We start from the raw sequence: 26,705 nt of genomic DNA, 5'->3' as shown, positions 1-26,705 counted from the left end.
CAGAAAGAACCCCCCCCCCCCTTATTCTTTGTAAAGAATATTTGTTTTAGGCATTTAACAGTTAGGCACGAAAATGATTGATCAACTTTTCAACATTTTTCTTTTGAAAGATCGGATAACATATCATTTTAAAGGTGCAGCCCGTTGTTAAAATGTAAACAAGACAGGGGCCCCGCCAAAATAAAATGTTTTAAGTGAAGAGCTCTTTAGCAAAAGCAAATAACTATGTCTAAAAAAAAAAAAATAACATTAACATTTTTATTTATTTTTTATTTCACTCAGACTGTAGTTGTGTTGCTTTTCCCCGGTTCCCCATAGGCTGTATTGGGTAACAACTCTATTTAAAGTGCTAATCAAAACTCTCAGGGCACTTTTGTTTTCCAGAATGGTGTATGATTATTTGTGTTTGCAAATGAACTCCTTAAATATTTAAAAACCTATAAGGCCTCTATGTTAAGCAATGCACAGTAGATAAAGACCAAAAACATTTTCTTTTCTCAACTTCAAGCTCAGTTATTTAGAAAACAAAAATATGTAGCTTCGATATAGATGCATATTTATACAGTTATAGTTGAATTGCTAACTCCTCACTAAACCTGAAATAAAGATAAATATCTGAGTCTGTTCAGAGGAGGCAGTCAGAGCATTTTATCCCACTATTCTAATATTCCCTGTGTTCAATTGGCTGTCTCACATGACAGCCATGAACCTCAATCAGGTGTGATGCAAGACAGAAGTAAAGGCTTGATGCACTTTGCTATATGGTGCTTTAGTTTTTTCTCTCTCTCTCTCTCTTAACGTCAAAGCGGGTAACGGATGTGCGGTCCAAGTATTCTGGTCGTAATAGTAGCTCAGTGTTCCGGGAACTCTTGGATAAAACGTTTTTTTTTTTTAAATGGTGGTGAGGTTTTAATGGGTTATAACTCCATCTTCCTCTATTGCAGTGCAAGAGAGACGAGGAAAATTTCACTCCTCTTTTTTCATACTTTTTTGTTCTGGCAGGTTCCATGGTCTCCTGTCCATGGAAAGCATACTCTGCACATTCTGCAGACAGGGGTCTTCAGGGAGGAAATAGAGAGGAAATTGTGCAGAAAGTGTAAAAAATCAGTCTCTCCTTTCTCTCTCTCTCTCGCTCTCTGTGGCTCACTTCACACAAAGAAGGACTCCTTGTTTCAGTTCACTTCTAATTACTCTCATTTATTCCTCTAGGGGCAAAACATGCTAGAAGTTTGAAACAAATTAATATTCATATGCAAACTTAATATATTGAAATAAGAAACAAGATTACATTTATTTTTTTATATATGCCCTAAATTTGCTTTTACGGCTTTATTCAAGAGATTACATATTAGTGATTTTTAAAATTGATTTTATTGATTGATATTTATTTCTCTTGTGTGCCCTGATTGGCGGAACCTTGAGCACTTTTATCCTTTTTATCATTGTTTAAGGATTTTTTTTTCTCTCTACTTTGTTGTTTCATGTTATCTGTTTGGTAATTGTGTGTCATAAGGGATGTCACTATCAAAACAAATCTACCAATGGGTAAAAATACAGGAACCTGAACCTGGAGCTGAAGCTGAAGGGCAGTGTGTTCTTTTAAAACATCCAAGCACTTATTGTATAAATATTTGAATTATTCTTGCTTTCATCAGTAAAATAAATAAATAAATAAATAAAAGCAGAAAAGGTGACTCCTAATCTGCAAGCTGAAAAAATGAGTCCTTTTTAACAAGATAATACACGATTATCACTCTCATGCAAAATCAGTACGGTTACATCTCTGACCTTTTGCCACTGGTGGAAATGATGATTTTCTTTACAATCCCGTCCTTCAGCAAAAAATGTTGAGGACAAATATGATGAAGAGGAAGAGAAAACCCTAGCAGCTTTGCAAGACTTCATCCCCTACCACCTCTAGATAAATGAGTGTGAAGCTCATCTTGCACATGCAGTTTGTCACTTTTACTGTATAGCATTAAGCTCCAAGGGTTGCAGGAGGAGTTTGTGTGCATTTGTGTGTATGCACAGACATGTGTATTGCCGCGCAACAATCAGTTTTTTGTTGCAGTAGAAAGAAGATTTAAGAGCTAAAATTGGCTTGGAGGTTGGTAGAGAGGCAGCGAGAGAGAGAGGGGGGGGTTAGGGGCTGAGGTTTCAGACGAGGGGTTTGTAAATCTTCTCAGGGGAGCTCATTTGTGCCAGGTGGTCACACTTTTGGAGTTGGTAACTAACCTCTACCACATGCTGTCACCTGTATGTGAAGTTACGATGAGGTTACGATTACGGCACCTCCCCTGGAGTCCAACGGGTGGTGCTGTCTTTAAGAAATACAGACATCAGTAACCCAGGCAACATGCAGAAACAAAAACTACAACTTCCCTAAGAAATCCTTTTTATTAGAGGTCTGAAATTGTTCCAAATAAACCTTTCCCCCCACATATTAATCAAATGTGTGCATATTCCCTTTTCTCAAACTGAATGAATGCATTTGCAAGAAGAGAAAAACAGTTTATATGAAACATTTCGCAGCTCATACATAACAGAAACGGACTAATGGCTTTCAGTCTGTTTATGATGAAAGGTGTTGAAGCAGACACTGGCAATCAGCCTGAGATGAATTTAGATGTCTTTATTTCCGTGCCATGCCAAACTAGAAATAACAAGATGGCCAAACAATCCCTTCTGTAATCAAATATGGCTGATTGGATTTAAGAAAAGGTGATTCATTTTTAAGCCAGGGGCCAGGACAAATATGGAAGAAAGAGTTGTATTGTCTCTAAAAATGTAAGATAGTCAGTAGCATTGTGGGTTGGTGAGACTACTATGAAGTTAAAAATATTGTCGCCCAGAGTCAAGGGTTAATAAAGCAAAGACAGACTGGAAAAAGCTTCAAAGAAACTTCTAAGTAGATTTGTCAGCGGGGTGCCTCGCCACAAAATACCTTGTTTGGGATTGAATGAAAAGAGGCATGTCACCGGAGGGAAACGTGGTCAGGCATGTTGGATGTATCAAAAGAATCTGACTGATAAATAAAAGGAGGATGGAGAGGTTGTAAACTTCACAGCCTGATCCGAGGAGGGAAGTTACCCCCACAGTCTCTGATTATTTAACTACAAAGCCTTCGACAGTTTCTGTAGAGAGCTGCATGCTAATAACATAATCACACAAACACACTCATACCTAAAGACAACATAACAGAATCACGTTTAACTCAACTACATGAGTTTTTAAAAAATGGCCCTCCATGCCGGATTTCTGTTTTGAAGATTCCTTTAATGACTCGACCATCTATTTAACATCTAAATATCTTAAAGGAACACTGTAAAACAAGTAAAGTTATATGGAAAGGTGAACAAGTAAAGCAACAAGTTGCAAATCCTTTTTGAGTTGAAGAAATATTCCACATTAATACATCCTCAAGTGCTGATATATGTTTTCAGCCTATAATAACACACTTACAGCTGATCAAATGTAATAGTTTAAGCTTTTTTATAAAGTATAAAAGTATATGATCTCAGTAGTGATAGTAAATTTAAAAACCTTACATATGAGCGTTGAATAAACATCTTAAACTTAGTTAAGACAAAACATTAACTTTTAGTTGAGTAATTTAAAAAAAGTTGAATGTATAAGAGCAATGTGTATAATGAGGACTTAAAAATGACTAAAACAGAAAAGATGAACAGTTTTAAAGATTCAAACATTTTAAAAGTCATATTTATTCCTTAAATTAAGTCAATTATCTATTAAATATCTGCAGTATTACAAGGTGAGAAGTAACCTAAAAGTGGAGAAAAGTGAAGTCACTAAAAGTGACATCTAATTTAACATTATGAAATTTCCACCAATTTTTATTTTTGAAAAGTGCAATGTAAAAAGTACTTATCATTGTCAATAAAGGTTTAATCATTGTAGCTGCTTGTGATAAAAAAAGAGCAGAGAATGTTAAATCTGTGGTTATTAAAAAAATGTTGGGTTATTTATGTAAGGTTATATAGTCTATGGTTATTTCTTACATGATAAAAAAATTATGATGACATTGCAATTTTTACTTCCATTTTAGAGTAACCATGATAAACTCTCAGTTTACATACAGAGATTCATTTCTACTGACTACAGTGACATTGTGTTTAACATGTTTTAACACTTTTGTTTTAGCACTTTTTCTCTCTATATGCTGGCCTTCTGCTAATGTCAGTACTCTGTCACTACTGAAAATGGCTTTGCACTAAAGTTTTTATTTTTTAAATCTTAATATTTAATGTGGCACAGATTTATAAAGAAACCAATTTCCAGAAAAATGGCAAAAGAAAAGCATAATAATGTGGTCGTCGTTCTACAGAATTATGTTATGCAAACATTGTGGAAATAAATGGCTTCTAATTGTGAAGTCATTTCAGAGATGACGCAGTCAGAGAGCCAGTCAGACCGTGACAGGTGAAAAACATTGTGGTTTCCACTTTAAAAATGTCTGATTCATCCATCTTTTTTTCCCCCAGCGGGGACGAGTCTAAAGATTTTTTAAGTCTTAGCATTTTGTATGTCATGACTTATTTGTGAGGTCTGTTTCCTTTGCACTCTGTCAGTTTATTTTTTTTCACTGGTGTCTGACCGTTTACTGCTTCAGGGTAGCGTGAAAAGAGATTTTTGGGTGTCTGGGAGATTTTTTTCTCAACTTACTACAATTCCAAAATATGCAAACACTCATCAGTACTTGACATGATTTCCTCCAAATGTTTCCTCGTACAAAAACACTGAATTCAGAGTTGTTTTCCAAATCAGAGTTTGTACCCTGAGGCCTGAAAGTTGTGTTGAAAGCATTTCCCAAGCATTTCCCAACAAAATATTTTCAAACTTGCATTGTTTACTTCTTCGTTTACATCAGCTGGCACGTACGTATGTGATGCGGACACTCCACCACCACAAACTGTCCGTCAGTGAAAAATCAACAAACCGCAAACTGAAACCCTGGCTGTGAACATGTTCGTCTAAGAGCACGAAGATCATAACGCTCATCAACACGTTGCTCCTTATGAAGGGAATAATGAAGGGAAAACATAATTGGACTGCGTTTTCTCCTTCTTTCTTCAGACTTTTCAATTGTTCTGGCTTGAAATGTGTGTTACAGGCCAAAACGTCCTGTAATGGCAGTCATGGATGAATCTGTGTGTTGTACATTTAGTTAGTTAGGTCTGGCAGCTCAGCTAATGACGCATATGAATGATCCATACTCCTCTACAGGTAGAAAACCTGAGGCCAGGAACCTTTCAGAGACTCAGCTGATTACAAGAAGGCGAACACTTCCACCATCAGCTCAGTCAAATAAACAAATGTGGCATGACACTCATCAGTTTGAAAAGAAGCTGTAGCTTGGAGCTTTTTATCTCTTCAAAGGCAAACAAAGACAAAAATGGTGTCACTATTTTCCATGTCGACACCAAAGCTATAACTCTCCAAGGTGAGCAAATTTGGGCTTTGGTCGAATATTCAAGAAGAGGAGGAGTCGAGGGCTGTGTTAGAATTTGAGAAGTGTTAATCAGAGAGAGGATGTGGGCCTTCTGGCTCTACCTCATTACCACCAAATGGGCCGACAGCAGCAACAGCTGGATACTCCCACCATAGGGGTAGGAAAATAATCTGAGAGTATAATCACTAATGTTACTAATTGTATCTCTATTATAAGTAATATTTCTATTATCTTTGGTGTTGTTGCTAGAATTCTCTTCCATCAGTTGTAATTGTTGTTGTGTACATCTCCCTGTCTCATTGCCAGTTTCCCTGTCTTTCTGCCTCTCTTTGTTCTGTGTCTCTTTTTCTTTTGGATATCCAGTCAGTCCTGTCTCCTTCTCTGTTTCACTGCCTGCCTCTCTGTGTGTTTCCATCAGTTTTCCTTCTTGTCCCTCTGCAATGTCTTTATCCCTCTTCTCTTCTATCCCAATTCTTGCCAAGTGTTTACTCATGTAGATCAACATTGGTTCTCTATAAAAAAATAAAAAAATATAATATATATTTTGGAGTTGGCAGTAGCTCAGTCTGCAGGGACTTAGGTTTGGAACTGGAGGATTCAAGTCCCAGTGCAGACCTAGATCTGAAATTGGTCTGGTTGCTGGAGAGCTGCCACATCATTCCTTGAGTACTGCCCTTGAGCAAGGCATCGAACCCCCAACTGCTCGGGCACTCTTTAATGTGCTGCCCCTTACTCATGTCCATAGATCCTGTTTGTGCATGTGTGTATTTCGGGCCTATGTGTGTGAGAAGCATGTCTCTCATAATAGAGTTTAGACCAGAATTTCCCCTCTGGGATTAATAAAGTACGTAAAAACTAGATGTTCAGTGTAGACCTTCCTCTTTATATAAAGTTACAGAGATACTTGTTAGTAAACTGGCACTATTTGAATAAATAATTCTTTATTGATTGAACATGGAGGACCTATAAGGAAATCACAATATTTTACATAGAGCCTCATACTTTATTGGTTGAGACTGCTGAGAGCAATTGAGTCTGCTTCTTGTGTATTATTCCCTAATTGTGCCAACAGAAAAACCTCTAACATTCCTCTTGTGTCTTTATCTATGTTTGCCCGTCTGGTACCCCATCATCTGCTTCTAACAGTCTGTCAGTCCATTAATTCCAGCTGTAGAAGAAGAAGGCAGCTCCCCCCCCCCCTCCCCCCGGATGATTGGTCCTGACAGTCCGAGTGAGCCGGTGACTGTAAGATATAATAAAGGATTTCTCTTTTCTTTTTTTTTTCTTGCCTCACCTCTCCCTGCCAAGTGTAAGTACATGACTCAACAATGGACATGTCAGGGGAATAATGGATTTCTGCCTGTGTCTCACTACTCTCTGCTTTTCAGATATGTTTTACACAGTCTTGCTGCAGAGCAGTTTAAAGGCCAGTGATTTTAACAAGACAATAAAAACGGAAAACAGGTTCTCTTTGGTCACTCGTGTGTGTCTTTAGGTTCCTGATTTAGTCGCTATAGTTCATTGCAGACTGACATCAACAGAAAAGTGGAAACACTGGTCAAAATATCCCATATGTTCAGGCTCTTGGGATCTGTTGTAGTTTTCTTCACATCTTGTTTTCAACTAAAAGACAAAGACACTTTCTTTGAATCATGACCACAAGCGTCCCTAGACTGTCCCAGCATTAATCTTTTGTCACTTGGGATCATTGCAACAGGCTGTGTAACACTGACATGTTATTAGTCTAGTTGTACTCTCTTTTGAGCTCCACTTCTGTCTCCACAAAGCTAATTTATCTTATGATGAACCTTCAGAGTAGGTAAGGTAAGAGCTGTACAACCATACAAATTAACTGAAGGTTTGGCCCTGTAAGTGTGACATTTTTCATTGCTGTTTTTTGAAGGTGACAACTCTCATTTAAATTTTTTACAATTTAAACTTCATTAAGTTCTTTAAAAAATCTCTCACAGTAGCAGGCTGATATGATTAACCAAGAAATACTTTAATCAGTAGGTTAATTGTCAAATGTCCTGCTTAAACTGTTAATAATTCAAGTTTATAAAAAAAACCATACCAAACAAAGTAGGAAGTAATGAATTTAAAAGCATATGTAGTTTGCGGACTTTAAACATGTTTAAAGGAACAGCCACATATAAGCAGGTGGCTTACGGGTAAATGCTCATACTTTAAATTCTACAGTATTATATTTGGTTGTATACTTTGCCAAAGAGATGTTTAAAAAGGTCTGTAGTGTAGTTTTGTAAACAATTGGAATATTAGTTTCAGTCAGAAAAATGTAAATGGTACCAAACGTATAACAAATCTGTATTAAGGTATATCACTATAGACATATTTGACATTGATAGCAAACTCATTCCTCTTTGGTCTTTTAACCTTGGTGTGAAAAGCAGCATATTGGGGATGTTGACTTGCTATAAATAAACTTGTATATCTTCCTGGATTATAAAAAAGACTCTTATATCACACAAGGTGTACATATTTATAAATGTGGTGTTAACAGAATCTGCAGGGAGTCCAGCGGACTGTCTGTGACCTCATAAAGATCAATGTGAGCCGTTCACAGCAAGAGGAGGAAATGTAACAATGTAACAATATGATTGTTTTGCACTTCCTCTAACATGAAAGCCACGCGGAAAGAGACACAATCTATTCTGAGCCTTAAAAGGATTATTTCTTGTCCTTTTTTAAACTTGTTTATTTCTGAAAGGAATATTTAGAATATTTTTAGACTATACATAAAAAGTGCCATGGTTTGAAATGGGGGGGGGGGGATTCAATAGGTGCAGATGTTTAAACACACACACACACACACACACACACACACACACACACACACTACAACTGTTTGAGTGTCATGCAAAAAGACGATATCACAACATCCGGCTTTGCACTTTGCAAACATAGAGCGAGCACCAAAACACCTCCACCTGTGTAATGATCCAACATGTGATAATAGCTCTGAGTGCCCTTCATGTGCTGTGGCTCATTCTGTCATGGCTGCCTGAGGCCAGGTGAGCGTTTCCTTCCCTCAGTATTTCCTGTTCTTCTTAAAAGGAGGGCAGGTGAGGCAGGCAAAGCCCACTTAAGATAAGTGGATTACATAGCCTCTTTCTTAAGCCTGCAGTGACCTTATCAGTGTGCTGTACAGACGCACTATAGGTATTTTTTTGTTGTCAAATTGTAAAGCCATGGAGATGAATGTATAAGATCCAGTAGAGTATTTCAACAAATGATCAACAGATGTTACAGACTTCTATTTGGAATTTAATCAAGGATTATTGTGAATATTATCATCATTTTCATTGTCAAAGTTATTTTAGTGCTTTGGTAACTATGTTGATCACTTATACATTGATATAATTATTGAACTACAGCAAGTGTGGGAGTTTGAAAAGGTTGAAAACTTTACAGAGGCACAGAGTTTGGGCAGCAACAGGCCTGAACCAGTTCTTCCAGATGAACCAGATTCTCAATACACGAGCCATAGTCTCCGTCTGATTATTAGGAGCTTGTGCTCAATGACACAAGTCTCCCACTATTCCTTAAGGCCTACATGTTAGAAAGCAGTTGCCTGGTAACACATCAAACTGACTAAGATGTCCAGTCACATTAAACAATGCCTCTGGTTAATGGTAATTTGACTCTGTATCAGCTTAAGCTGTTGCCAGGCGACTGTTTGCTAACATGTAGGCCTTTATAAGGATTACTCCAGGTAGCCTACTTGTTGCACTTGCACTTGTCTTTTTGAGAGAGTTGGAGAGAATGAGTGGAGGTATACATTTTCAGAGCCAGAGAGAGGCTTAGATGGGAGATTTTGGAACTTATTAAAGTTTGTTTTGGGAGAGTGTACAGTAAGTGACCTCCTAAAAACTTTCACTCTCCAGAATAACCATTTTCACTGCCATCAGAAACTACATAATTGTTAGGAAAAATCTGTGTACATTTTCTTTTCTTTTTTAGGCTTTGGCTTCTTAAAGTACTGTTGGATTCATCCCGTCAGTAGGTCTATGATCCCCTGATGCCTCAAGGAAAGGAAGCTTTGTCTAATGAAACATGTACAGACAGTACAGGGGAATGAAGGCTTCCACTTTAAGCAAATTAAATCAACAAATATAATCATCAAATGATTTTCATATTCCAGCCAATAACTTTCAATTTTCTCTTCTAAAAGAAATGTAAAAGCTTAACCAAAAATTCCAACATTTACCTCACTAACTGGACAATACTAACCCTGCAGTGTTTGCATACATAGGAGAAGTGTTGTTTTTACTATAAAAGGCTCTCCAGCAAGTCATCATTGAAAAGGCATGTTTCTTTAGTAACAACCTGGGAATTTGGACGTTCTGCACAAAGTCCCCAGCAGGCCCCAGCTGGACTGACACATGGGTGGACATACTACTTATTTATTCTATTAGTTTAGTCATTAGACATTTTTGAATCAGTCAGATTATGAGAGGTCTGTAAAATGCACTTCAGAACCTTGTTTTTTAAATGATTTAACTTGAATGGATGTGAAACTTATTCATTTTTTAATACATTTTTGGAAATGAATCTCCTGTATGATACATTAGGAAACACATGAGATCCTTTTCATAGATTTTCTTTTTTAGGATGTTTGTTAAACAATTCTGTAGAAATCAAAATGATCTTTGCTTTACAACAATTCATTTTCTCCTGTTAAAACACAAAACTTTCTGATTAATAGAAACAAAAATAATGTATCTGGATGAGTTATTATGAAGAAGTTTGAAGAAAAATGTATTGAATAAATAATCAATATCACTACTACTAATTTGCCCTAAATAACTGTTTGATATTATATATTATAATTATATTTTTCTGGATTTTATTCTCTTTAGCCTCCCTGCTAATGCTTCATCTCTTAATTTATCAAATATAATGTAAAGATTATAAAAGTGAAGACCTAAATAAAAAGAAAAATGAGCCATGGATAACTAAAAAATGTAACTCTGTACAATGCTGCTGTAACTTTGTTCACAAGTTTAAGGAGATCATTTACACACTGAAAGTTGTTTCATTATTTTAAAAAAGACTTTACATATTTGCATCAAAGGTAAATCATGATTTTAAACACACATTAAAATGTAAATGTGCATGAAAAATGTTGCTTTAAAGGGGTATCAGTGTGGACTAAATACCTCTGGTTTCCTTTACATATGTATCATTGAAACACACGTCCTGGACTTCCCTCTTCTAATAAAGGAAAGTATGACAGGCATGTGTGCTGCCTCCCACATTCTATTTGTTGTCCTTTATTCCCGCCAAGCGTATAGAAAGGGGAAAAGTGAATGTGATATCTTTTTACATCTCAGTCCTAAATGCTCTCCGGTGGTCGAGGAACCCTAATATTTCCAACCCCTCCACACCTCCCTCCAGAAAAGTTTAAAGCCTCTCACTCAGCTGGGGTCTCCCTTTGTACGGAGCGTGTTCAAAGTATTACACTGTCACTAATCATCCATGTTACAACATCTTGAGCAGCGAGGGCTCTCACTTGGACTCCACCAAACCATTATGGTGCCATGGGGTTGAAGGAATGGTCCACTTTGATCTGCTCCCAAGGAGAGCTATGGAGACATCTTTCAGCCCCTCTTGCCCTCCCCCATCCTCCCACCCACTCCCTCTGCTGAGAGACTTTAAACAGTAGGCTGGAGGCTGTTATTTTGGGAAGGCCGAGGGGGCGAGGGGGCGAGTGAAGAATAATATCTTGTACTCCAGGGCCCCGGACGGCTCCCCCAGCCCATCAAACGAGTAACAAATGCGGTTACAGAGTCATAAAGCATAAAGGGAGGGGAGAGAAGACGAACGAGAGGGCAGCATTTTTCTGACACAGTTTTACAGCTCGGTTTATGAAAAGGAGCAGCTTAAGTTCTCCTCTCCTCTCCTCTCCTCTCCTCTCACAAAATGCATTATTAAATGGTTAATTATAGTTAAGTAATGCTTATTCAGCACTTTTAAGCATTTATAAAGTTACTTAAGGGATATATGTTTGCCACTTTACAATAAGGGTCACAACGAGCATTAATAACTGGTTAATTATGGTTAAGTAAGGCTTATTCAGAGCATTAATAAATGGTTAATCATGGTTTAGTAATGCTTATATAACATCAACAATAATGATTGGTTAGGCTGTAAGTTAAGAACGTCTACATGAAGATAAAGGAACAATCTAACGTCTACATGAAGACCATGGTGTGGTCCACTGATCTCAACCTTTACCAAAAATAAGTCACCAGTTGGAGGATGGGCAAGTAAGTGAACAGTCATTAACCTTAAATAAACATTAATAAAAACAAATACTTTTGTCTTAATGACATGACTTAGCTGTGAACCTCAAGACATGCATAAATGAACAACTTTATCAAGCATTCAGTAATATTAGTTAATAGTCTTAATTAACATGTGAACCCTTAATTAATATTAACAAGAGACATCTGTTAAGGTTTCTTAATGTTCATTATTGTATGAATTTACTGTTAATTGAGGCTTATTACTGCATTAACTAATGTTAATAGCATCCTTAATAAGGATTAAATAATGTATTAATTAATCCGGTAGTTAACATGAACACCCTTAATAAATGATTACTAGACACATTAGTTAACTGTTAGTAACCATTAGTTAAGGCTTAATAATGCCTTAACTAATGTTAATTAATGTACCCTTATTGTAAAGTGTTACCGATTGTGTCTCAAGCATTCAAACAGAATGCTGGGGATTCAGTTTGTCTATTTGTTTGCACAAGAGTATGATGACCTATATTATACAAGATACACTATGTATGAACTAAATCTCTCTGGCTCTGTGGTCATTTTGCATAGTCTCTCTCTCCCTCTGTGTGTGTGTTCTTGTGCTTTACCTCCCACTAGTCTAATGAACCATAGAGTTCACTGACCAGGGAATTGCGGCTGATTAATTCAGAGTCAGATAGGCGTCGCTGCTCCAATCCATTTCTCTGAGGACAGGAGGGAGGAAGGATGGACATTTCATCCTCACTCAATTTAAGTGAACCTCCAGCCCACACATTGCCACCCCATCTCTAGACTATTTATCTGTGCAAGGACTCAAAGATAAAACATGCATGGTTTCTTGTATTGTGGTTCAGGTTGCATTAGATTTGAAAGAACTATGAGTCAAAGGATCATTAGCATCAATGCAGCAGTGAGAAATAAATTCCTGTCTGATCCTTTAGCTGCGACTTTGAAACTGAAAATATGTGAAGTAAAATATCAAGAAGCAGAGGGCTTGAGAAGATGAAGATTTTTAGTAGGGAAGAGTTTGACATTGTATGAGAAAACTGAGACTGCTTTTTCTACAATAAATATCTGGCTATTGCTAGCAGCAACCTTTCTTAGCGTCAACGCACAGAATGTTAAATCAACCACCAGGGGGCTCTCAATCAAAACGACAACAAAAGATGATGTCGAAACTGGTGGGGATTCATGAGATTGATTCTCTCTCTGCTACTCCACCCCCAGCTCTGATGTAAACAAACCCCGAGTTTACTGTAGTCAAGACAAGCAACGTGCAAAACAGACCTGAGGAGAATATGTTTACCGACGAGCTAATGTATCCAAATATAACTTACATGACATTTTCTTATCACAGCAGCACATACAGCAAAAGTATGGCAGCTTTCGGTAGTATTAATCACTTCCTTATGGAGACGTCTATGACGAAACACCCTGTGTTGCCATGGTGTCTGTCATGGCGGCTCTGTCAGCCATTTGAACACATCCCATCAATACTATAAAATTAAGGATTTCTAAGGCTTTGATAACTGTTGGAAATATTTGAGGTATTGTAAGCCATCTTGAGAAAATATTTAACATAGGTTTAGTAAATTATTAATTAATTTAGATATTTCATGTAAAATTTCTATATATTATATATTTAACTTCAAGACTGGAAGCACTGGGCATCTGCTTCTGTAGCCATGCCAAAAGGAAACAAAATCTGCCTTCAACCACAAAAAGTTCACAGATTAACACATTATTTCTTATTATTTTTATCTAAACAAACACATTTTGTTTCTTACATTAGGTTGAGTCTCTGTGTTCTTCTGTTGCCTTTGAACAACACAGGCAGGCTAGCTGTTTCCCCCAGCAACATGTCTTTATGCAAAGCTCAATCATCTTTTGATGTTTGAGCTTTTTTATCTCTTGGAACAAAAGAGAATATCACAACTGAGTTGTTGAGCTTGTCCTGTAAAGATTACCTTTGCTCTTTTTTCTATAAGCAGTTAAAATTTTGTTTTAAACAGCGTTACTAAAAGAGGTAGGCTACAGGTAAAGGCCTGCCAGGGCAGTGGCAAAGAGAGCTAGAAATGATAGAAATTAAAACAAATTCTTGGCATGCTCTGTGAAAAAAATAAAATGCCAACAGATCACAGTTCCCATGAAAGGAGATGACACCAGCCCTATCAAATATTAAACCTCTGAATCCAGGGCTGCATGATGATTTAAGGAGATAAAACCAAGGGGACTCTCAGGTTTCATATCCTTTGTTGGCTAAATGAACCAAATAACGGCAATGCATGGCCAAGGCAATATGAGATGTTCAAGAGTACATTGTATAGTGAAGAGCATGTAGGAGATACAATTTCTCAAAACCTCTCTCATCTCCATGAGAACCTTACTGATTAAAGCCGACCTGGGGTGACATTTCTGCTCACAGTTTGAGTATTGAAGGATTTTTTTGGTGTGTATCACTGAACTGGATTTAAGGTGTAGTCTGTAGGCATGATAAGAATCTGCTGATGACCGAGGCAGCCATGAGAATAACAGCCTCCCTGCTCCTGTGGTATCTCCTCTCAGCCGTGAGTGTTGGGGTGGGGGGGTCCATCTCGGGCCTGGGACCTCTCACTCATCCCCCACTCATCCTCTGTGATAGTGGGTGCTATCATCATGTGGACATCTCTTTACCTGTGAAATATTATCGCCTGGCTTGTCTCTACTGCAAGTGCTCTTTCAACACGGCCTAATAGTTCTCTTGTTTCACTCATGGATGCTGTGGCTTGTCTGTTATTTATACTCTGTCTGTCTCTCTTTATATTTATGCATACATTTCATAGGGCTGTTCTATGCCCCCAACGTTCACCCAATGCGACGCTTGTATTCTGTGAAGGGTCTGACTCCCCCCCATTTGCTGTCAGTACTCTGATAGTCTTTTGTAAAGCGTCTGGCAGGCAGCGAGCAGATGAGGAAACCTTAAACCGTTTATTAGAAGCACTTTGCACCCTTCAAGCAGAGTGGAGCCACTGTAAATAATGACAAAAGCAGACCAGCAGGAATCAGTTCAGCCTGATAACTCAACTTATGGCCGGATTTTGAGAGGAGTCACGCCTGTGCATGCGTTGCACAGGAGAAGATTTCTAAACTCAAAACTTAGACATGCAGTTTGTCAAAGATATGAAACTCTCAGGTGACCAGGGGATGACATTTTTAGCTGGGGGTATTTTTAAACATTTGGTTGCTGTAAAGGAAGGATTTTTATTCCAGGGAAATTTAGGATTCATTTTATGATGAGATTTTTTTTTGCTTGATTTGATAAACATCATTATATGTGGAGTCTAAAATATGGTTATGTATTGCAGTGACTCATCTGCATACAAAACAAGGTGAGTGCTTAAAATTTAACAAGAAATTGGTAAATTAATTTTGAATGGTTGTAAAATGACTTTACTGTTAACCTCTCTTTTTATTTAATTGTTTTATGTGCATCAGATATTTACAGGCCATTAATAGGTTAGTTATCACAACAAGTAGAAAGCTTAGGAATGGGAAAACTTAATTTGCGTTCCTTTTCAATCAATTATCAAGTAAGCATACAGGAGTATTACTGCACGTGTGTTGTCATGGTAACATTCACATGTGGTCATCATTATTAAATGTTCACAGTTAGGTTTCAGCACCAACTCTATGTTGTTTGGTTAAATACGACTCTTCAAGGAAACCATAAAATGCATTTCTTTGTTAGCCTTTAGTCTTTAAATCTGTATTAATTATCTTTTTTAATTTTCAATTGTGATGTAGCATGTTAGTTAAATGAAGACACTGATCTTACATCAAGTAAACATCATTTAAAATATTTCAACTATTTCTTGGTCTCTCATATTTAACACACCTGGTTCTCCTATGTGAAGGTTCTGTGTTTTGTTTACCACCCACCCAAACTAGATTGTCTTATCTAGTTGTCTTATTTATTTTTATTTTTATTTTATTGCACTTAAAAAGCAAAAAAAACAAAAAAACAAAACATAATAGATCAATGGAAAAACAGACAGAACATAATGATTAGTTAATTAACAAAATAAACATTTTACGAGAAATGTGCTGGAGGAGCCAAATAAACCCAGAGGGGCTTGTCGTGTGGCCCTCCCTTCTGATCAGACTGAGGCTGAAACTACAAGACACCGAGGAATCACAGCGTAGTTTTTACGTTGAGATCAAGAAGAGTACATCACTGTCAATCTGTTCAGGTCAATCTTCCATCCACACACATAATATCAGGTATAGTGTTGACTTTAACTTTTAACCAGAATCAACCTAAAACAGGAAGAAGATAGTTTTTCCATTTCAATGTGGTGAGCAATGTATTTTCTGAACAGAATGTTTCATTGCAAGAGGATTTACAGACTAACTTCTCCATGCACATAATTTTCTCAATCTAAGAAGTAAAAGTCCAGTGGGGAAATATTTATGTAGAGTCAGGATATTATTACAGGCCAGTTGATGCTGACAGTCACCTGCTCGTGGCCTCACTGGTACTTTACGGCACTTAGCTTGTAAGGCTGAGTTAACAGCTATGACATCATTGTCTCTAAAATGCTGAGGAGGTACAATGCCACACAGTTACCAGACTTCATATTCCACATGAGCAGGAAATGACTTCATCCTCTCAGTTTTCTCTCAGGGCCTTTTACTAAGTTTTCCCCAGGGGAGGTGGTCAGTGGGGGGCTATAGCACATGCAATCACGGCTCCAGACATTAAATCCAATTAAAGGACACCTCAGAGGACTTTTATGAGCTCTCAAAGGTCCATACACCTGTATTTTTATTACAACACCTGGTTGCCATAGGAACTAAAAATGTGTTGCATATAAGGGGGGATTGGAGAAAAACAGGTTTTCTTATTTTTTGCATTCAGTGAATAGGTACAAAATCAACATTTCTGCTTGTCCATTCAAATTATTATAACATTTGTCTATGAATCTGGCAATGACCTATAACATGCACATTTAAAGAGTATGTTTGTAATTGAAACACATTGCTCAAGTTGTATTCTGCATAAAACCTTTTATTACTCGTCCATATTAAGTTCTTGTAAGAACAATTTTAAATAAGTGTATTGTGTACATACATATGTTTTGGCATTGTGGGAGGTAAAACAATTGTTTGAATGAGATTGAAATCAAAGAACATTACAGTTCGTCTACTGTTCGACTACTTTGAATTCAGTTTTGGATTTGGGTGTGTAGAAGCAGCAAATGATATCTGACTTTCTTCTTTCATCTTGATAATTCTACAGCCTAAGACCAATTATACGTTTAGTACTTCTCTTGAGAAGAAGTGTTATTTTTATTTCAACAAGTATGGAAACACTTACTCGTCTCTATTCCATTAGACAAATATTAAATATATTTTGATGTGCAAGTGCTTTGACTTTACTTTGTCAAGTAACAAGACAACAATCTATTTCTGAGAATCAAGTAGCGTTTGAAAGTATCTCATGAAGTACATGTAGGTGCGTAAGACATTAAACTGTCACATTGAAAAGAAAGAGAAAGAAGAGAACACACCTTACAAAGGTTAAGAGGGACTGAAAAGTTGAGATTTTGTATAATACATTGGTGATGCCTAACAAGACCAGTGGGCAGGATTTCTTTCTTTTCAGTGTGAGAATCAAGTAGACAAATATAAAAAAAACTTTTTTCTATATTAGCCCCTTTAATACATTAAACATTATATAGATAACAGACATCTAGACTAAATATACTAAATGTGCTTTAAACATATATCATTGACTTTAATGATAATATGTGAGTATTAAAAAGTCTGAGTTTCAATTCATAAATACAACAATTATCATATTCTTGGTATTATAAAAAAACAACCTCTGAATTATCACAACTGATTACATTTCCAGCTCTGATCTTGTGAAATGAAATTAAGAACACAGTAAGTGAAGAAGACAAAAATGGTATTTCTAATCTAACTGAAATAAGAAATGATAAAGAAAATCTTTACCAGCATAATAGCTTTTGGAGGTACAAACGAGATAATGTCACACCTCTTTTTTGGGGGGATGTAATATCAATCATTTATTATTTTTAATAAATCATGTTTAAAAAATATAAATTTTATTTTTTATTAATGTATTTTTTAAATATATGTCAACCAACTGCTCGGTCCATTTCATCTTGTCCCTGTACAAAATATGTTAAATATTTGAGAAGAGAAATAAATAATTTAAAAAAAAGACTAAAGATAGATCTAGTATTGCTCATGCATAAAACTCAGACACAGTTGCCTCCTCCCTTAAGATTCTCGTCCTCCACATTTGTTGTTAAAACGTAGCCTCTCTTGGTTTCAGTGACCTGAGTGTGCAGATCAGCCAGCTTGTTTTTCTGGTTAGAGGCTACCGTGGACTTTGCTTTTTGGATTTTTGTTTCAGTCAGAAATAGTGTAGTTCAGTGGTCGGGCGGCGTGGTTGTTTTCTGGCCTGTGGGTAGGCTTTAGGAGCTTGAGAGCCAGGGTGGTCTTACAGGCCTGCAGCAATATGGGCTATGATTTACTCAGCAACCAGCACCCACCTCACAAAGACACTTGTTTAACTTTGTACATTTTTGGTTGATAAACTTATATTCTATCAGATTTTCTTTGGCTAGAAGCCCACAGTCTGATACTGACCTTATACAAATGTGCTGGGTGATCATCATAAAAGTAAGAAAGCTTAGATTTGACTTTTATGATGAGGCTTCTGGACTTTCTCTCATGTTTGATCTTGTTTTTATCTCAATGTGTATGATTTCATTCCTTCTAAAATATTTTAATTTCCATCTGCTGAGAAAAAGTTTGTTTGGGTTCTTTTAATCAAGAAAATAATCACAGTACCACAGATAAGCCGTTTGGAAGAGTATCAGAAATCGGCTGGATCTGAAGCGCATTTAGTAACTGTCACAAGTGATCGACAAATAAAGTCAGAACAGCTCATAAATACACACACACGGACACACACTCCCATCCTTCACAAGTGCACACAGCACACGCCCACTTTTAACCACCCAGTGGGAACGTGTTTTTCTAGCTCATTTGAAGCTGAAATACTTGAGCTGCATGAGTCCTCTTATGAAGTTCTGCCAAGAGGGAGTTCAGAGCTGCTGAGACCCTCAGACAACAACTTCAGAATTCCCAGAATTCAACAGGGCCAAAAACACCGACTTTTGTTCCAGACTTTTGTTCCAGATAGCAATGCCGCACCGAAACATAAAAAAATGGCATGAAAAAAATGGAGGGTTGACATCACAGAGTGTGGACAGGAATAAATCTACTTTCTGTGTTGATTAATGGTTGGCTTTGTGATATATAAAGAATGCAAAATCTTCAAAAGGATATTTCATTTCATATTTGATTTATTTGCTCATTTCAGTGTATGCTTCCAACACAATAACACACAACATGAAATATTTTCTCATAATACTAATACACTGTCCATGAGCAAACAGGAGCAGGAAGAACAAAAAACAACAAAAAACAATGGATATTTCTTTCTTTTTAACTCAACTATCTTGGGTAAAAAGGTCTGGTGGTATTCTTCTCTGTTTTATTAGGTCAACAAATCCCATGACAAAGTAGGCAACACAATGATAGGTAGACAAATTAATACACTGTAACTTTTTCATCTCTGCAATCGACCTCATGTTGATGTTTAGACATTACATTAAAACATCTACATGGTTGAGGTGTTTCTTTACAAGGATGAAGATGGCCAATGAATTTCATCTTCAATTGATAACACATACATTATCCATCTGCTGTAATAACTCAATGGGGCACTAGTGGAGAGATGTCAGAGTGAGGGGCTGCACACAGAAGAGCACCGAGCAGTTTGGAGTTCGGCTTCATGGTCAGGAAGTGAATCAGTACCTCTCCAGTTGCCAGCCTAATTTTCAAATTTGATCTGCAACAGGACTTGAACCGGTTCCCAACCAAAGGCTCTACAGACCAAGCTACTGCTGATTAAAATGATGAAAAGGAAAATTTGAATATGAATTCAGGAATGTTTTTAAAATCCAAATCTTAAGTATTAACACGTTGGCTTTGGGCTGGGCCCCTTATATGTATTGACTAAGAGAAATAGACTAGAGCATATATTTGTTACTGTAATTTGATGGGATTTGATTAATCAGTTTTTGATTGATTATTAAAACTATAGAATATTGCCTGTGTTGTAGTTTATAAAGTGTTACAGTGTGAACAGATGTTGACTAAATTCCATATGCAAGTATGGATGTTTGGCCAAAATCAACCATTAACCATAAAAAATGAATAGCTCAGTATATAGCTGAGTGTAAAGTTGTCTGCTCCTGGCTTATAAACTATGGTCCTAAAGCACAAGACTCTTTTTTTTTTCAGTGACTAATATGGGGAATTCTTCTTCTTTGTTTTGTTAGTTTTAGTGTCTCTGTCTCATAGGTTTCATGGTAAATAAAAAACCTGTGTCTGCTGTCATAGTGGATGGTTGTAGTGGTCAGCATTATGGCTGCTGGTTTGGATCTTCGTCTGGCCAAGCATCATTTCATTTCATCTTTCCTCAGTCTCTCATATCAGGCTTCACATCAACCCAATGAGCTCCCCAGATATAACAAACCAGACCTGTTTCTTGCTGCGTGCACAAAGCTGACCAAGCAGATTTGTTTTATTATTAATCTCTGTAATAGAAATACCACTCTTATATTTGATATTTACAATCAATAAATGCACAGTTTACTGCAGTCTCACATATACAAGAGATGAATGTACCTTTGTTCACAATGACAGATTTGGAGTTCCTCAAGTGTGACTCCCTCGGTTGTTTAAAGTATCATTTTGCTGAGCTCGTTCCTGTGTGTGCAATTACAGTGCTCAAAGTGATTGAAAAACATGGGGTTTAATGTCTATTGTTTCAGGGCTGCCCTCATACTGAGCAGTAAATCTGTCTCAGCCTTTGGTCCATTTAACCAGATAAGGAGTTATTCCAGGCCTCACACAAGTCTGATGTCAGAGCCACTAATGACTTTGCTGGCTCTCACTGGTTTAACACAGACAAATCACAGAAAATGAAGCATTATCTGAACCTGCCAAGACCCTCATAGGCTGGTATGGACTGAAAAATATTGTATTTTCAATGCTTAGATTCTTAAGTTTGTGCAAGGTGTAAAACCCCTAACATTCATATGGCTCCACATATGAGAATGAATTTTCTCTGGAATACATTTTTGTATGTTTTTTTGGGGGGGGAAGAGCAAAATACAAAAAGAAAAAAAAACACAATACACAGACATTCCTACATGCATGATTTTACACTTTTGCCAGTATGTTTGTAAGGCTGCCAGTGCTATTGCATAAGTGGGACAACATGTTAAACCAACAGATCCTAATGTAGGAGTTTCATCAACTGACAAAAAAACAATAAGCATCTGCTAATCAGCTGGTTATGTATGTTATACCATGTTCCTTTTCGTTATCGATAAGAAACAAAGAGATAGTGGCTAATAGGACTGCTAATCCAACCATTGCTGGATGTACAGGTAGCAGGCTGCTACTAGCTAGCAGTTGTGTGTTGCTGTTTCCATGTATGAATCTGCTTCTACCATGTTTTACTGCAAACAGCTGATTTACTTTTTGAATCCACTCCTGCTTTTTGGGGTGACTGATTTGGATCATGATTGCTGAGGTTGTTTGAAACGTTTTGATAATTTTTTTGTTCAGTAGTATTTGACAGACCAAATAGTGCTTGCATTGCATATTTAGCAACATGCTTTACACTTATATGATTATAAGTTATATTTTCTGTATTATTTGTTTTGACAATTTTGTTTAGCCCTAGCTTCAAACAATCCAGCCCCCACCCTCCAACATAGCTCCCCCAATCACAATCATCTGGCGCTGTAATAGTAACATAGGCTTACTGTAGGGTAGTGCAGTACTTTTTTTAATCCGATCCCCAAGTTGTACATCTCTTCTGGCTTCTTCAACACTGAAGTCATCTTTTTTCGCATCCTAAAGGTCAACTCTTGGTTAAATTTGGTCTTCACACTAAATTAATTCTGGTTCCCTGAGCCAAGTTGCCTCTTTTACCCATTTATCCTCGAGTCAGGAGAGGGGAGAAGCTAAACAGTGAAATAGTCCCTGTGTGAAACCTGAGCTACGTTTAAGCTGTCGCACAATAAACCCCAGGCTATAAAGTGAAAGCCTCCCATGTTGATGGGTAGTTAAACACGTGGGGTCCCAAATCTTTACTGTCAAAGTAGTTATGGATCTAACCCAGCAACCTGGATTACAGGACAGAAACGAATCCTTAAGTTCTTTAATAGCAATTGTTTTCATGCTAGCTTCTGGTGAGCATTGTAAAATTTGATAGGATTGTTTTCTAGGCTTTTTCCCTCCAAAATTATTGTTCAAGACGTGAAAGCACTGGGTTGTCATCTGGAAGTAAGCCATGAGAGTGTTTCAGGCTGAAATAGGCCTTGTCATTGTTTTTTCCATGGAGGCCTCCCTCCCTGAAAAGTGCTTTGCTCAGTACCGGCCTGTCTGGCTGCGCTTCCTGTCCCTCAGCTCTCGCCATTCATGCTGTTATTAAGCCCACCAAATGGCCCTGGTTCAGCGGTGGTCTCCCCTAATAACCACCACTGATGGACGGGTCTCACTGCTTGTGGCCTTGAGCTTCATTATACATCCAGCAAGCAGGCTGAGCGCACTTCATGGTAACATACACAAGAAATTGCTTAACTGCTGTAACGTGAGCACAGATTGTAATGCCTTAAAATACATCTTATTAAGAGAAAATATGGAAGGGGCACCACTTGCTTTGGGATACTGGGGTGGTTTTCCTTAACGGTGCTGTAGAGGGACATTGGGGAAGAAAACGTAATCTGATCTGCAGAGTTAATCTGGGTAAGTAAAGACATGTTTACACCACAAATGAGGTCTGAATATTCTCCAGTGCACTTTGCTGAATTAGACTTGCAGTGGTATAATGAGGTGTATATGTCTTTTAAATGTGATTTACACAATTCCTGGACCATGTAAAAATGACCTAAACAGAAATATGATCTCAGTCATTTTAAATGGAACAGACCTACTATTTTTGTAGTGTGTTAGAAATGAACAGCAGACACTACGAGCGTGTTTATGGCAAAGGCGATGATACTGTGGATAATAATAAAGATGTTAGGGATGATGTTTGATGATGACTGGCCCATGATTATGATTATGTGTTGATGATGAATCTGATGATGATTGTGGTTGCAATGATAATTTATTAAATGATCTGTGTAGGATATAAAATATATTTGCCCTCTCGTTAAAAACATCATTGGACCACTTATTTAAAGTTGACAACAAAAATAGCCCATTTTCTCCTTGAAAGTCAGTCTATTGTAAATTAGTCTTAGATTTCATGACCCAAATGTAAAAGCATACATTTCACTATTTACAAACTGTTGATCTTGTCTGCAGAAAATATGTTTTCTCTAATCTGATTTGATTAGCTAAGATAGCCAGCATAGGTGACGCTAATGCCAATGCAATGACTCTTTATGAAAAACGATCTAGCTATCTTTCCAATTTAACAAAACATGAGTCCCATGATGGTTGCAAAATACAAGCACAACGCTCAAAGATTGTAGCTAAATCTACATGTCCCATGAGGCATGGGAATAAGTCTTTATCTTGCTTGTCATTTCAGAAGGCATGTAGGCAAACTAAATCAACACAATCCATGGGTGCAGGGTTAAACTGTTAAGTCCAGCCTATTATCTGATATAACAAAAAAGAAATCCATGTTTTAAATCTTTTCATGCAACCCATGGATGGTTAGATTCTTATTTTTTTAAAGGATTCTTGAACAAGCAAGAGGTTGGATTTATACTTCAATACATTGCGAGATGAGACAAGGACTAACTAGCAAATGTTAAGCTATCCTGCTTGACTTTGGCTGGTCTGCTGGAGCATAAAGATAGTGCACATTATTACCTTCATTGGACATGAAGGTAATAATGTGTTTCTTTTAAGCAACTCTGTAGCGCTAAAAGATAATGAAGTATGAAAGTGTTAGAAGAAGTTACATTTAGCTTGAGAGGCAAGGGAGTGAGCTGAAAACTGTAGTTTAACAGTTGCACTGTTAAAGCGGTGTCTGTATTTTTGTTTCTAACAGACATTAAAAAAGGGATACTATTCTGTTCTATCACTTTAGAACGGGAAGTAAAACAAGGCAATATCTAAAACTCTCAATGTTTTCTCCAAAACTGCCAATGTGTCATGGTATATTGTATGTATAATCCTTGAATTGGATCCCTAAAACTTCCCCAAAGGATATTTTAAGTTTCAGTTTTGCTGGCCTGCAGTGTTGCTTCAGTCTTAAATGTCACAAACCCACACAATCTAAACAGGGACATCTGAGTAAAAAGACTAAACTGCAAAATAATACTCTGCCTCTTTTTAGGCAATTTCTATTTATAAAAGCACATTCCTTTCAATATTAGCTGTTATATGTCTATGAAAAGAAGTCTTGCTTAAAAATATGTTCTTCAGGGGTGGCAGGCTGAATTCCCCATTTCCCTTGGGTGCACTGAAAGTGGCCGTCTCGGGCCAGTGTGAAGGAAGGGGATAGGGAGGGAGATATGAGTCTGCGGTACTGAAAAGCCCCAGACCCGACCTCACAAACAGCCCGTGCTCATTCCACTTTTGGCAAGAGTTAAAAATCTGTTGCTCTGTTTCCCCCTTTGGCAAGTGTGAAGTGCTGGAGGGAAGATTTGGGACAACATGAACCCTGTAGGCTTCTAGACCCATTTTAAACACAGCAATTCAGGTTGCATCCACTGTGTTGTGGTTTCTTCTTTCATTATCGATCCCCACAGATTCTGACACCGATGGCCATCCTTAACTAGTCAGGTATAATAACTTTATCGTGCTGAAGAAACCAAAAGATGTTAGCAGTTATAATCTCTTCTGTGAGAATAATTCCTGTTTCTCAGAAATTCATTCTCCAACCAGTTTCTGAGCTGCTGATTTAAGACATCCAGTAACTTTCACACCTAAAGAACAGCTTGACACAAGTTCTTTGTAATAGTTGCTGCTAAAGCTTAAAAAACACACAATAAAAAACAGCTTAACATGCACAAAGGGAGACCATCACCTTGAAATAGAAGATGTTTCCATGCATGTTCTAATAATGTCTACCGCCCATTTCAAGACAGTTCAAAAGCACTTTATATTGGAAATGAACACTGATTATAACATGTTTTAAATTAAATAAAAAAAATCATACATGTTTCCTATTTATTTACCCTGTATACTGTAGACTATATTGTATCAATTCATGACTTTCTCCAGACTGCATATTCAGCAGTCCCTGAATCAGTCCTGGTTGAGCCATATATAACAGGTTTATCTAATAAGTACAGTATGATTTGTAAAGAATAAATAAAAAAAAACTTGGGTGTAGTGGTTATAGGCAAGTTTTTTTTTCCTCTCAAGAAGACCACAGTATAGTCTCCTCCTACTACTACTACTGCTACTACTACTTCTACTACTGTTAATTACTGACTCATATGTGAGTGCACTTTGGGAAAGGCTAGTAAGATTTTCACTTTCATGTCAGCTCTTTAAGATGCAGATATAACAAGGCACCAGCTCGCCATAATAAGCTAAAAGAGCAATCAATAACTCAATAACAAATATTTTTTATGAGAATATTGAGTCATTATAAAGACAAATTTTTAAAAGAACACGGGGGGGGGGGGGGGGGGGGTGGTCTTCAACAACAATTGGGTGTCCCTGTGCCCTAAGGTATTTTGGGATTTGTCGTCTAGACAGTTGTGCCAAAAGGCCCATTAATCACAGCAGACTGCTGGGTGGATGGAAATGAGGAGACACAGGAGAATCAAGAACGTTATAATATTAAATGAAAATGGAAACTTTTTAGATTCCACAACTAATAGATTTTTTTTTTTTATCCAAACTACAAAATACAAAAAGTGAGACTTTTTTTTCTATAAACAGTATGACAGCTACCGGTTGCCATTCATCAGCAAACATAAATGTAACAATTTAATTGATCTATTCCCAGATCATCTAGTAAATAACTTTTTAACTGAATTGTTACACAAAGTTTTCAACAGAAACAGTACACAAGAGTGCAAATCATACATTTTTAAACCTAAACCTTTCCTTTCCAGAGATGAGGACAACCACTTTGTTTTTGTGTTTTGTACACTTTAGGTGTGGGAGTAAAAAAATCATCTTCCTTTTAAATGAGATCTTGAACGTGTCAGCTGTTTATGTCTGTGTTAAAGTTAACTGTCATAAATTCATTATCGGAGCATGTTGAGGACACACAGCAACCGTAGATCATAAAAACTCTGCCTGAGTCAGCAATGCAACCTTACTCACACAAACAGAGAGACAAACACATGCGAGCCTCTCACCCTCTACAACTCTGTGGGCCATTTGTGGCTACTTGATGCATGTGTTAGATAATAAAAACAACATCCTCTTTACATTCTCCTCCTCCTGCCATGCAGTGAGGAGGCCTGGGGGAGGTAAGGGAGGGGGCGGGGGGAGTCGTATATGTTTTCCTGTGTTAGACTGAGTTCAGATGACTGTCATGATTAAGTCAAATGAGAAGGGGAGGATTTACAGCCCCCCCTTTGTGGGGAGATAAGGCGAGAGGAGTTACTCTGACTGACAGCACATGCCTGGGAGGGAACATAACCCACCTGATGGAGCAGAGTTTCCAACTTTCAGAATCTCTCCCTCTTCCTGCGTCACATCCATCATGCATTGCTCTCTTTCTCCACCATCCACTGCTAACAAACTCTAAAAGCCCCCAGCCATGTGAAAAACCCTGCCTTCAAAATAAAGCATCACAAAGGCAACACCTCAGTTGTCTTATAGTCTGTTGCTCACCTTGTGTCTGTCTTCCTGGTGTAACA

General features: G+C 37.4%; 1 long non-coding RNA gene across 1 annotated transcript in view; it reads right to left on the bottom strand.

The window, feature by feature from the left end:
* The window catches only part of LOC136178893 (uncharacterized), a 41,503-nt gene that overhangs the window by 1,064 nt on the left and 13,734 nt on the right, over positions 1 to 26,705 (bottom strand). The window lies entirely within an intron of this gene.

The sequence above is a fragment of the Labrus bergylta genome, chromosome 4, assembly GCF_963930695.1.
Source record: "Labrus bergylta chromosome 4, fLabBer1.1, whole genome shotgun sequence".
Classification (NCBI taxonomy): Eukaryota; Metazoa; Chordata; class Actinopteri; order Labriformes; family Labridae; genus Labrus; species Labrus bergylta.
This window is presented reverse-complemented; position numbering and strand designations above follow the sequence as displayed.